Source organism: Nerophis ophidion, linkage group LG09 (genome assembly GCF_033978795.1).
Source record: "Nerophis ophidion isolate RoL-2023_Sa linkage group LG09, RoL_Noph_v1.0, whole genome shotgun sequence".
Lineage (NCBI taxonomy): Eukaryota > Metazoa > Chordata > Actinopteri > Syngnathiformes > Syngnathidae > Nerophis > Nerophis ophidion.
The window spans coordinates 23,005,555-23,018,164 of NC_084619.1; the positions used below are offsets into that span (position 1 = coordinate 23,005,555).

The 12,610-nt window shown below is 40.5% G+C and overlaps 1 protein-coding gene and 1 long non-coding RNA gene across 2 annotated transcripts in view; one reads left to right on the forward strand and one right to left on the reverse strand.

Moving 5' to 3' along the window:
- The window catches only part of LOC133559145 (uncharacterized), a 93,906-nt gene that overhangs the window by 39,290 nt on the left and 42,006 nt on the right, over nt 1-12,610 (reverse strand). Inside the window, exon 2 of the mRNA XM_061910579.1 lies at nt 8,068-8,118. The gene's annotated coding sequence lies outside the window, so the exon portion shown is untranslated. The remainder of the gene's footprint in view (nt 1-8,067; nt 8,119-12,610) is intronic.
- LOC133559146 (uncharacterized) overlaps nt 5,386-12,610 on the forward strand; it is a 48,291-nt gene continuing 41,066 nt past the window's right edge. The window contains exon 1 of the long non-coding RNA XR_009808100.1: nt 5,386-5,462. This is a non-coding gene — a long non-coding RNA (uncharacterized LOC133559146). The remainder of the gene's footprint in view (nt 5,463-12,610) is intronic.

Below are 12,610 nucleotides of genomic sequence, written 5' to 3' on the forward strand. Positions count from 1 at the left end.
GACGCAGAGGGATTACAGGACGAGCCAGGCGTGAATTAATGTACATGATGTTTTATTAGGGATTCTAAATACAAAAATAAACAAACTAAGGGCGCTCACAAGGAGGTATCAAACTTGGCTACAAAATATAAACAGGAAACAAAAACACTTGCTCGATTGGCATGAATGAACTAATAACAGAAACAGCACGATGTCATGACTATAAACAACTAAAACAAAACACTTACTGTGACAACAAAACCAGGAGGCAAAAATAGCAAGGTGCGTGGCAGGTGATCATGGGCATGGAGAATGAAAGTTGGTGTGAAGATCCCAGGACGAAGACAATAAAAAGAGTGACTTAAATAGCTGTGATGATTAGTGAAAACAGGTGAAGCTGAGAACAGGGACGTGACAGGTAAAAACTAATGAGGTTGGCATGGAAACAAACAAAACCAGGAAGTGCAAAACGTGACTGATTGTCCAAAATCAAAAACAACATGACAAAACAAAACATGATCCATAGGTGTGACACCTTGATGTTGCAGAAAAAAGACCATGTATTTTTTTAACCGATTTCCGAACACTAAATGGGTGAATTTTGGCAAATTAAACGCCTTTCTGTTTATTGGTCTTTTAGCGATGACGTCAGAACGTGACGTCACCGAGGTAACACACCCGCCATATTCATTTTCACACTACAAACACCGGGTCTCAGCTCTGTTATTTTCCGTTTTTTCGACTATTTTTTGGAACCTTGAAGACATCATGCCTCGTCGGTGTGTTGTCGGAGGGTGTAACAACACTAACAGGGAGGGATTTACCACTGGCAAGAAATCCGCCGCCAGACCCCCATTGAATGTACCAAAGTGTCTTCACATTTGACCGGCGATGCTAAGACAGACATGGCACAGAGATGTATGGATAACCTGCAGATGCATTTGCAACGATTAAGTCAACGAAATCACAAAGGTGAGTTTTGTTGATGCTGTTGACTTATGTGCTATTCAGACATATTTGGTCACGGCATGACTGCCAGTTAATCGATGCTAACATGCTACGCTAATCGATGCCAACATGCTATTTACGCTAGCTGTATGTACATTTGAAACTAGATACCCACATATAATGCGAAACAAACACTTACCAATCGGCGGATTTAAGTTGCTCCAGTGTCACAAGATGCGAAAATCCTGATCCTTTGGTCCGCACATTTTACCGGCGATGCTAAAAAAGCAGCCATGCTATGGGCCACTTCATTAGGTACACCCATGCTATGACCGAATAGCGTCAATAGCTATTCGCTCAATAGCTTAAATTTCTTCTTCAATTTCGTTTTCGCTATCTGTCTCCATACTCCGACCATCTGTTTCAATACATGCGTAATCAGTTGAACCGCTTAAACCGCTGAAATCCGAGTCTGAATCCGAGCTAATGTCGCTATATCTTACTGTGGTAACCGCCATGTTGTTTGTATTGGCAGCCCTGTATGACGTCACAGGGAAATGGATAGTGGTTTCGAAGATAGCGAAAATAAGGGACTTTAAAGCTTTATTTAGGGATATTCCGGGACCGGTAACATTTTGAAAAAAACTTCGAAAAATACAACAAGCCACTGGGAACTGATTTTGATTGTTTTTAACCCTTTGGAAATTGTGATAATGTTCCCCTTTAAGAGAAGGAAACGGCCGATTGCAGCTATTTCGGACAAAACACATCTCAGACAGCATAGCAACGTTGAGCGACGGTTTTGGATAAGGCCTGGATGAACGGCAGCCTGGTGGGATATGTTTGTCACCGAGTGTGTTGTGTCGGCTGAACGCCAAGAGAACTTTATAATGTCCAGGTTAGCTGTGATTCTACTTAGTGAAAAACTTTGTCCATTTGTCGAAGGAGAGACAACGACAATGCGGGCTGCCGTGGACGAGGGAAGACTATGAAAAATAGCGAATGCGTTTGGACTGGCAAAGCAGTCATCGTCCGCGATGTATGTCGAGCGATTGCTCCACGTGTAGTTTTGTACTCCATAACTATTGTGAAGCTATGAAGTGGTTATGCCCGTCAAGTGCGACCGCCAATTTCAGCCTACCAGCACAGTGTCCCATTGTTGGAAAATGTTCTTTATCACATTGCTTACTTTCACACTTCCATTAAAGATATGATTCATGTATGATGGCTCAGGTGTGATTCACTACAATAGTCTAGCAGCTGCTGATGGCGAGGCAATCAAAGGTTTACTGTTAAAAGAAATGTGGCAATAGTCTACATTAAAACACGGGGTAAGGATTACAGATGCGCTGATAGGCAATTATATCATTCGCAACCGCATCACTAAAGTTGTCATCCACCCGAACCAACATTTAATCAGAACCGCAACCGCCCACCCGTTGTTATATATCGGAGTCGGCGACCTTTACCACTAAAAGAGCTAGTTTGACCCATGTCACAAAGTAAAGAAGGTAATTGGAGCCGCCAACGTTCTCGCGAAAATCCTATGGTGCTCATTCAGATAAGGAGAATAAGGGCGTGCTGTGAAACCATTGCCTTTGACACCTTCAACAACATGTATGAACTGTTTGCCAGTCCAGCAACATGTTGTATGCAGCTTCCACAGATACACGTACAAGATTGAAGGGCATACTGGGTGATACCGAGTACACTAATGGTTGTGATATAAACAATTTTAACACTCTTACTAATATGTGCCACGCTGTGAAGCCACACCAAACAAGAATGACAAACACATTCCGGGAGAACATCCTCACAGTAACACAACATAAACGCAACACAACAGATACCCAGTTTCCTTTGCATCCATGACACTCCCTGAATATACTTTACACCCCTGCGCCCCCAACCACGCCCACATTACCAACGCACGGGGGGGGGGGTTCTGCTAGTGGGGTGTATAATATAGTCAGGTTGTCATGGATGTAAAGGATTCTGGGTATTTGTTGCGTTGCGTTTATGTTGTGTTACTGTGAGGATATTCTCCCGAAATGTGTTTGTCATTCTTGTTTGGTGTGGCTTCACAGCGTGGCAATTATTAGTAAGAGTGTTAAAATTGTTTATATCACAACCATTAGTGTACTCTGTGTCACCCAGTATGCCTTGCAGTCGTGTGCGTGTGTCAGTGGAAGCCACACACAACATATTGTTGGACTTGCAAGTAAATTGTACATGTTGTAGAAGGCGTCAAAGGCAAAGGCTTCATAGCACGCCCTAATACTTATTAACTGGGTGACTGCCGGCAGACATACTTGAGAATGTTTACGTCAACTAATGTCTTCTTCGCTTTGTGACACAGGTCCAAAATGGCTCTTTGAACGGTAAAAGTTACCGATCTCTGAACCATGTATATCATATATTTCCAAATGGTTCAACCGCCACCCGCCCGAATCTATTTAAAATCAATTTTTTCGTCATGTCACCCGCCCGACCCGCGGTTTATCCGTGGACTCCGCGGATGAGACCGCAAACCGCGCATCTCTAGTAAGGATACACTTCCTGGTCAGAGGTGACTATGACGCGCAATTTTTTCGCGCATGCGTACTCGGTCGCGTTGCGCCAACGGGGGGAGGGAGCCTTAAAAGGTGGGATTTACCCTGGATAGCCTTATCCGGCTTAATGTCGAAGGGGCCTTAGTCTTCATACAGGTAAATAAATATAATATACATCCGGATATTGCATGGTGCACATGGACCTGGTGTGTGATTGAGCTCTGAAGTTCACCTACACCAAATGCATCCAAACATGCCTTTATGGACCCTTCTTTGTGTACCATGGCATTGTCATGCTGGAACGGAAGAGAGTCTTCACTAAACTGTTCCTACAGTTTTGTTTTGATAACAAATTCAAATTAAGAGTTACAAAATCAACTTTTCTTGATCTGTTTTTTTTTTAATCGAATTTTATTGTACGGTTTGTAATTAACAAGCTCCGATATTTTGGTTGAATATTTGAGAGTCTCTCTTTGAAAATCCCTGGAACAGTAGCTCTATTGAATTGTTGACATCACAAATAATCCAACGTAATTTTTGGAACACGTGTTTTTCATTTCAGGTTTGTGAAAGGTTAGTTTGAGATAGATAAGAGTGCAGATGCAGTCACCATCAGATAAGACAGTTAATGGGTTTATGTGTATCAGCAAAGGAATCCTGTCTGGGTCCAGGAGAGACAGGAGGAGGAGGAGGAGGGAGACCAGATAGCTGGCACTCTCTTCATCACCTGGTTGGCCTGTGAGTCAGTCTGAAGAGAATCGAAATGTCAAGCTTGCAAGCCAAGCAGAGTCTGCCCTCACAGTCAAGTTAGCCATGCCAGGAGACGTGCAGCCGCATGCTTTCTCTCCTCCTTTGGGTCACCTCAGACCAGACTGTGGGAGAAACTCCCCTTTATGACATCTTTTCACCATGGATGGAAGAAGGATCTCAAGATGGAGAAACTGCTAATGGAGGGTAGCCATACACCCACAGCCCTACCACAGTGGCCCACAGACTTCACACAGCCTGTATCTTCTCTAGGTCCAATCAAAACAAGAAGACATAACTTTTTGGGCAGGCTCTGCGACAGAGCTGGCTGTTGCCTTATAGGGTGAAATTATACTGCACTGCACGGATGGACTTTGCTCCAAGCCTGAGCGGGCTTCGTCAGGACATGTCAAAGCCGGAGCAAGGTTTCAAACGCTTGACTGCCTCGCACAGGCAACAACTTGGCGTCCTTGCTTGCCAAAACACACAAGCACGTTATGCAATAATGTGAGTAAGATGAAGTTTGTCAATCAGTCGTGGAAACACACTTAAATCTTAAAATGGTAACAAACCTTAGGCCTGGGCCGATAACAATATATTGACCTACAGATTATTGCCGATAAAGGATATTATTGTCAACATTATTTTGAGACCAAATTAACCACTGATGAAATGATAGTCCTATACATAATAATATTTTAAGTATCACCTTTTAAAATGCAATAAACTTGTATTTTTCGTATATTTTAACTTTGGAAGTGGAATTTAAACGTTTAAATATCCAAGTTCAAACAATGAATAAATCATAAAAAAATTAAATGTACCCTGTATTCAAAACGTTGCACTTGAATAAAAATCTATACCAAAAGCAATAATATAGTTACTGTCTATGTTTAGTAGGGGGTGGGGGACCTTCAAATACACACAACCTGCTTTGATCCATTGCCCGGATCATAGTTTCTTTACGTGTATTTAGGCTTTCATTCACTTGTAGTTTAAGTTCTGTTTCAGCACCCCTGTTTTGGGTTTCTTTGTTGTCATGGGTGCTGATTGTTTTCACCTGCCTCTGATTAGTGTTCGGGACGCTCACCTGTTCCCAGGCACTAATCAGAGAGCTATTTAGTCCTGCCTTTTCGCCGCTCTCAGTCCCATGCTTTTCTGCTACGAGATGGTCGCATGATGATGCGCGGATTGTTCTCCCAATGATGTAGCAGGAACTCCAGAGACAGCATACAGGTAGGAGAATGATTCATTTGCATTAATCAAACAAAAAGAGAGGAACAAACGAAGCTGCTCTAAGCCGATACCCCGGGGAGTTTAAGGCAAAACTTAGTGCAGGAATCAAAAACATAGAACAGGAAATCATCCATGTAACTTTTTGCAGGAAGGCAAACAAAAACACCAGTTTGAGTGAGGCAAAAAGGCAGGACTAAATAACTCTCTGATTAGTGCATGGGAACAGGTGAGCGTCCCAGACACTAATCAGTGGCCGGTGAAAACAATCAGCACTCATGACAACCAAGAATCACAAAACAGGGGTACTGAAACAGAACTTAAACCACAAGTGAATCAAAACCTAAAAAAAACAAAAACAAACTATGATCCAGGCAACGGATCATAACACAATCAATTACTAAAATGGCTAAATATAGTTATTTTGACCAAAATGTTCACGGTTACCATTATTATGGTATTGTTGAATGTGCTCAAATAGTACTTTTACACACATAAAAAGCTTTTAACCAAGTTGTATTTTTAATAACTAAAATAAACAGACACACAATATACTGATTTGGATCAGCACCAAAATGTACTTAATGTTGTCATCAAATATGGACGCACTATCACTTGAGACATTGCCAGTGTGTACTCACACTAAACCAGACCTGGGCAATTATTTATTTTGACTTGGGGGACAAATTTAGAGGAAACAAATGTGTCTGGGGGCCGGTATTATTTTCAGGAACACAAATACAAAACCTCTTAATGTCTGAGTGCTAAAAATGTTATGAGGGGCCTTAAAAACGGAATGGAATTTTACATGTTACTGAATGAGACACTCAGAATGTACATGGAAATAAAAAATACGGGATTTACAATATTATCTATGAAGAATAAAACACTGAATATTGACAACATATGAACGTCACACACCCCTCTCCGTCCCCATATTTTACAATCAATAAAAATGCAACAAACACAGCAAAATATGAACACCACAGGGGGGGGGACACCTACTGTCTGATATATGTGATACATCACTAAGCTTTAGAACTTTGTTGTAAAAATCTCCTTCCACGTCTGTCCCTAACACTCGCATTTTAGACTCTGGAAACAATCTGTGGAAACGCTCCCCACCCACACTGCTTATTGCCTTGTCTGAGCTGCTTCCACTTAGACGACCATAGTAACTAATTAGATGTCCATAGTAACTAATTAGATGACCTAGAATTGATTAACGTGGACCCCAACTCAAACAAGTTGAAAAACTTACTCGGGTGTTACCATTTAGTGGTCAATTGTACGGAATATGTACCGTACTGTGCAATCTACTGATAAAAGTCTCAATCAAACTCAATCAATCAAACCATAGTAACTAATTAGATGACCATAGTAACTAGTATATCATGCAAAAGCACCGATTCTAACCATTGAAAGACTTTGTATAGTTGAAGACTTAGGGTCATTAGAAAACATCACTGCACATCATAATGGCAATCACACTTTCTAGCTTAAAGATCTAAAAAAAATTATTTGAAATGTCCGGGAGGCCAGATTGAAAATCCTAATGGGCCAGGGCTGCACTAAATCATTGAAACTGTGCTGGAGTTGAGCAGTAATCCCCCTCCTTCACCTCATCCCTGCCGCCCTGTACTCACACTGACTGGTTTTCTTGCCCCATTGCTGCATTATTAAAATGTTCCTAACTTTGTGGATTATTACCAGTCTTTGAAGTGTTCCGTTTATTTCTATTGCACAAGGTGGCAATCACCTTTTTTAATGCCTAAACACGTCTTTCTTAAGAGCTCAAATGTCCTAGGAAATTAACGAGTGCCGCGAGTTTTGACATGGTGGATTATTTTGAGTTTCCTTTCATGTCGACAATGAAATGTGACGGTTATCATGATGAACTGGTGAGGAACAATCTCAATGGCTACGTTGCGAGCATGACCAATTAGTCCGTGCACTCGCCCAACTCTTCCAGTTACGCCAGACTAGTAAAAGGCACTGATTATGGGCTCGGATCAGTCGCCAAAAGTGTATACTAAGGCGGTCCTGGCAAAGGAGTGTGGAATGTCTGGAATCCACACCTTTATTCATATAAGTACAAAAAATAATGACTTCTGTGGAAATCTCTTAAACATGTATCGCAAAATACTTAGTAGGTAAAAAGCTAATACTTCTGCGTAAGATCTTTGCAACACATTGATGCATGTAATTGCCGTCTCTGTCAGTGTTATTGCCCTCGGCTGGTTTGAGAGTAAAGAAAGAACGCCTTGACTGACGACTGAGGGAAGATAACATGCTGAGTCACAGGAACCCAAAACCTGGGAACCACCGGTCCAGCCAAGCACTGGGACTACACACACACAATAGCTAAAATGGGATTCCAACAAAGGGGAACTTCTGCTACTCCCAAGGGAGGTGTTCGAGGTACTGTAGCCATGTCTCATAATGACTGCAATTTCATCTGAATGGGGAACTGAGCTCAACAGCTGGATGATGTGGACCATCATCTGGTGCCGTTTACCTCGCCTCTATAGTTCCAAATGGAAACAGACCATTTAAATCTAAATACAAATACTTACTTAGTACATGGGTCTGACAAGAAAAAACTCACCCAAGTTAAGTTCAGTGAATGGCAGAAGTTGTATTCCACTGTTGAATTTGCCTGTGACAGAGAAATAACACAGTTTGGTCAGGAAAAAAAAACATGTTATTGGTTTTAATATTATTATTGGTAACGTTCTTTAGAGACAAAACCTTAAGTCAAGTCTCTAATGGTTGTAACCTCAGCTTTCCACCATCTGCTGCAAGACATCTGCTCTGCTTGGAACCCTGCACAGTTGTAACAGAGATCGCCAGTGTCCTACTTTAGGGCTTTTTTTACTCTATAAAGTTGTGTGGTAATTGGTTAATTTTTATTTGTTAAAGGGGCAAAAATAATAGAAACACCTCTAACTATGATGTGGTGGGAACCACTGCTGTAAAGAACCACATTAATAATGTTCAATTAAAGTTGCGATCAAAACAAACAAAAAGTATTTTTTTTATTGGATTTCATTTGAAAGTGCCTAATAAAGTGTCCTATTCGGTGTTATTTGTAAATCAAAATTAGGGGTGTAACAATTTGTTTGTTCAGCTCAGTTCAGTACAATGGCGTTTGCATTTGGTATGATTTTTCTCAACCATCGTAGGTCGCAGACAGACTTAATCTTTAATCTCTTTATCAATAAAAGTGCTAAACTTTAAATAAAGTCTCTTTAAGTCCAACGTTTTATTTTGTCTATTATTGATAAACTGTAGGGGGAAGAGGGGTTAGTGCGTCTGCCTCACAATACGAAGGTCCTGAGTAGTCAGGGTTCAATCCCGGCCTCGGGATCTTTCTGTGTGGAGTTTGCATGTCCTCCCCGTGAATGCGTGGGTTCCCTCCGGGTACTCCGGCTTCCTCCCACTTCCAAAGACATGCACCTGGGGATAGGTTGATTGGCAACACTAAATTGGCCCTAGTGTGTGAATGTTGTCTGTCTATCTGTGTTGGCCCTGCGATGAGGTGGCGACTTGTCCAGGGTGTACTCCACCTTCCGCCCGATTGTAGCTGAGATAGGCACCAGCGCCCCCCGAGACCCCAAAGGGAATAAGCGGTAGAAAATGTATGGATGGATGATAAACTGCATATATTGCTTTATAAATCGATATTGGATAAATATCTATCTTCCGGATGGGTGCCAATCTCTGGCCCGCGGGCCAAATTTGGCCTGCCGTGTAAATTAATTTGGCCCTTGAGGCAATATCAAATTAACATTAGTGCTCGCCCGCCGGTATTATAACACCGCATTCACCGCTAATACTCATACTTGCCAACCCTCCCGATTTTCCCGGGAGACTCCCGAAGTTCAGTGCCCCTCTCGTGTATCTCCCGAGGAAACCATTCTCCCGAATTTCAACTGATTTCCACCCGGACAACAATATTGGGGGCGTGCCTTAAAGGCCTTGCCCTAAAAAGCGTTCTCTACAACCTGTCGTCACATCCGCTTTTACTCCATACAAACAGCGTGCCGGCCTAATCACATAATATATGCGGCTTTTAAACACACATGAGTGAATGAAAGCCATACTTGGTCAACAACCATACAGGTCACACTAACGGTGGCCGTATAAACAACTTTAACACTGTTACAAAAATGCGCCACACTGTGGACCCACACCACACAAGAATGACAAACACATTTCGGGAGAACATCCGCACCGTAACACAACATAAACAAAATACCCAGAACCCCTTGCAGCATTAACTCTTCCGGGACGCTACAATATACTCCCTCCGCTACCACCACTATTAAGATTATATAAGTGTTGCTTTTTCCATATTTAGTGTTAAAGCAAATCAGCTAAGCAAACTGAGCAATAATTAACGTTTTATTTGTGCACTTTCTCTTGCTACTTCAAGACTTGAATTCTTGATTCATTCATTATTGTTATTTTGTATTCAAATGTATTTTTAGCCTGTGAAAAAAGTTTATTTTGATATTTACCTGAGAAGGCTGCAAATAGAAAACGAGGCATTCAATTTTTATTTAAATTTTATTTGATACGCCATTGAATTTTTTAAAATTATTATTATTATTTGAAACTCGAGTTTGCATGTCACTATAAAGTTGTATAAGGCTTGCTTGTTCAATATTCAATGCAAAACTTTTTTGGGTCCCTATTAAAAGGTTAATTTGTTCAACCTTGGCCCGCGGCTTTGTTCAGTTTTAAAAGTTGGCCCACTCTGTATTTGAGTTTGACACTCCTGATCTTCCGGAAGGCCAACTGGCCGAGCACAGGTCGATATACTTGAAATTTAGGAACATGAATCGACTTACAATCGTTACAAGCCAAGATGTGCAAATATGTGACAAATCCTTTTTCTTCCGTTCTTGCTTCCTTGCTTATAATGATTTACTGTATCACTTTTCTGACTTGTAAATAATGCTAAATGTTGGATACCCGTTTTGACACTGCTAAAGCGTCAAATCATAAGGTTCATACATTTTGGCGTGAGCTTGCATTTTGTTTTGGAAGGTATTTGACTGCTATCTTTTTTAATATTGTGACATCACTGTGTGGCGGATGTACTTATTTGGGCATTTCGGTATCTGCTGTCGACCAGCTTCCTCCCCTTCTGCTTCAGGCTGTGAGAGTGTTATGGCTGCTGTATGTAGCCTCCGGTGTTATTCCTTCTTGTCTCATGCCTTCCTGCCTGCTGCACGACATTTTACGTGAGACTGTTTTGACAAGATGGGCAACTCCAAAATCTGATTAGCCGCCAAACTCCCACAGGAAAAGACGGCGCCATTGCGACATTTCTGCTTGATTTGTGGGCATATTGGATAAAGTGCTATTTTCATCTAATTGATAGATGTGCACTGTAGCACCGACATGTGATGTGCCATGGAAGCAGCTTTAAAAATAATAAAAAATACAGCTCTGTATCAAATTAAGGATGGGCAGGTGTACCTAATGTTTTTGAAGTATATTTGTGTAGATTGGGTTGTACGGAATAACGGTATTTATAAAGTATTGCTATGCTAATTGATTTAAAATGGCACAATGCTGCTTTTGAAAAATGACCAGTACTTATTGTTTCATGGACATTAAATCTGTCCTTTGCCTGTACTTCTCTGCTTTTTTTATGTGTGTACTTGTGTGTGGTGTACAGCAGTGGTCCCCAACCACCGGGCGGCAGAAGAATTTTTTATTCATTTTTATTAAAAAACAAATAAATATATATATATATATATTTATTTATTTATTTATTTATTTTATTATTATTTTTTTATTTTTATTAAATCAACATAAAAAACACAATATACACTTACAATTAGTGCACCAACCACAAAAACCTCCCTTTTTCATGACAAAAACGTCCCTTTTTCATGACAAAGAAAAAAACAACAAAAAAACAAAAACAACCAAAAAAAAGGATCCCCCTTCTCCTTTTTAGGTAATAGGTTACATACAAGACAACTTGTCTTTTAGTTGTATGTAAACAAACAAACACTCCTAATTAGTCTGCTGACATATGCAGTAACATATTGTGTCATTTATCATTTTATTATTTTGTCAACATTATCAAGGACAAGTGGTAGAAAATAATAATTAATATACTTTTTCATTTACTGTTATTTGCTTACTTTCTCTTTTAACTTGTTCTGTCTACACTTTGTTGAAATGTAATAATCACTTATTCTTTTGTCGTTTGGATGACACTACAAATTTGGGTATCAATCCGATACCAAGTCGTTACAGGATCATACATTGGTCCTATTCAAAGTCTTATTGTGTCCAAGGACATATTTCCTGACTTTATAAACATAACATGAATTAAAAAAAAAAAAAAAAACGAAAGCAGATTTTGTGATGCCAAAAAAATATCGATTTAATCATAGTAGTATCAACTACATACGTGCATGTACTTGATATCAGTACAATGGATGTCAGGTGTAGATCCACCAATGCCGTTTATTTAAATTTTGATGCCAGTGAGCTATGGTGTGTAGTGAAACATGTTTAGCTATTCCTCGTCCTGCAGAGATGATACTTGTAAGAAACGTATCTTTATTTGTCGCCATGGAGAACAGGATTAGTGATTTAGAAGTAGCTAAAACGGATGGACGTTAGCCGCTAGCTAGCTATCCATGTCTTAAAGCACTTCTTCGGTGGGTGTTTCAATGTTATAACTTCACCTTTATCTTTGGTTTTTAAGGCAAAATACGTCCGTTCTCCCTTTTCTTTCTACACAATGTGTCTGCTTGTAAATACTCCGTGATTGTGCGCTGCCGAACATGCTTGTCTGCTCGTTAAACCAGCAATGACATGACGTTACTTCGACGCGGGCGCAGGCGGAACCAGGTACTTTTCAGAGGCGGTATAGTACCGAAAATTATTCATTAGTATCGTGGTACTATACTAATACCGGTATACCGTACAACCCTAAATACACGATATACATATGTACCGAAATACACAAGTACATTTTTAAGTTAGCTGCTCTAGATGCCTCTTAAAGGCCTACTGAAATGAGATTTTCTTATTTAAACGGGGATAGCAGGTCCATTCTATGTGTCATACTTGATCACTTCGCGATATTGCCATATTTTTGCTGAAAGGATTTCGTA